Source organism: Piliocolobus tephrosceles, chromosome 14 (genome assembly GCF_002776525.5).
Source record: "Piliocolobus tephrosceles isolate RC106 chromosome 14, ASM277652v3, whole genome shotgun sequence".
Taxonomy (NCBI): Eukaryota; Metazoa; Chordata; class Mammalia; order Primates; family Cercopithecidae; genus Piliocolobus; species Piliocolobus tephrosceles.
This window is the reverse complement of record NC_045447.1, coordinates 44,396,921-44,398,673: the sequence shown is the minus strand read 5'-3', so window position 1 is coordinate 44,398,673 and position 1,753 is coordinate 44,396,921.

Here is a 1,753-nt window from a genome sequence, read left to right as displayed (position 1 = left end):
AACTTCTCCATTATAAAAACATTAAAAATAAGACTTCTTCTAATGTTGTGCCATGTTGCTATTCCTAAGAATATTCCGGTGGGTAATGTGTGTTATTTGTTTAATACACATTGGCTTTCATCAGCTAATAGACATTAAAAATGGTTTCATTTATATCATTTTTTTTTGCATTGTCTTTGTTAAATTTTGGTGTCAGAATACTCATTCCATACTCAGCAAATACCTACTGAGTATTTAGTGTGTACCAAGCACTGTAATTGCTATGAAGAGTAGAAAAATAAATAGGACAGATGTAATTACTGTCCTCAAGGAGCTAACTGTGATGCATAAAATGATTTGGCAAGGTCTCCATATTATTTTATCCTATGAAAACCACAGATAACACAGAAATTATCCATTCTTTGAAAGTTTGGGGTCGTGTTTTTGACCAGTTTTTCAACTTTCCATGGGTAATGGAATCAGCAATTCAGTATCAAGAATTAATTAGACTTTATGGGTCTTTGTGGTTCATTATTTTTCACTGTATTGTATACACTGTGTCTCCCTCATCCTTGCAGTCATTTATTTTTAACTCTTTGTTGAGAGAATTTCTTAAATCACATTTCTTGTTCCAAACAAAATTAGAGACGTGTGTACTTTCTTCGTTTTCACATAATGGCAAATGTCTTTTTAACCTTCATGCCTGTGCAATGGTCGTCTGTGTGTAGAACTTCTGACCCTTAACCCATTTCCCTCAGAGCTCTGTGAACATTGTTCCACGGACTTCTACATATAGGACTGCAGAGCAGAAGGCCAGTGGCAGTCAGATCCTTATTCCTTGTTAGGTAATCTGTTTTCTTCTATGGAAAAGTCTAGAAATATCCTGCTACGTATGGAAATCAAAACATATCCTTGGATCTAGATAAGGTATCTATTTTGCCACAGTTCTTACCTAGTGGTGAACTGTTTATGAACAAAAGACCTAAAACTTATCTTTTTTTCTTTAATTTTTCCATAGTTTATTGGGGTACAGGTGGTATTTGGTTACATGAGTAAGTCCTTTAGTGATTTGTGAGATTTTGGTGCACCCATCACCAGAGCAGTAGACACTGTACCCTATTTGTAGTCTTTTATCCCTCGCCCCACTCCCACCCTTTCCCCCAAGACCCCAAAGTCCATCGTATCATTCTTATACCTCTGCATCCTCATAGCTTAGTTCCCACATATCAGTGAGAACATATAATGTTTGGTTTTCCATTCCTAAGTTACTTCACTTAGAATAATAGTCTCCAATCTCATCCAGGTAGCTGTGAATGTCGTTAAAGCATTCCTTTTTATGGCTGAGTAGTATTCCATTGTATATATATCACAGTTTCTTTATCCACTCGTTGATTGATGGGCATTTGGGTTGGTTCCACAATTTTGCAACTGTGAATTGTGCTGCTATAATCATGCGTGTGTAAGTATCTTTGACCTAAAACTTCTGTTTCAGGAAATGTTTCTTTTTTGGTTTTAAACATTATTTGTTTTCATCTGCTCTATTTTTTCTTAGGAATTTCACAACAGGTTCCTCTGGTTTATCTTCCATGCCTCTAATTTTTTCTCAAACAGTTTAAACCTCCTTGTCTTTTTCTCCCCTTTAAGTCTAGGAGAGCAGCCTATGTAACAAACTTGCACATCCCGCACACGTACCCCTGAACTTAAAATAAAAGATTTTTAAAAAGTTATTTATTTATTTATTTATTTATTTATTTATTTATTTATTTATTTATTT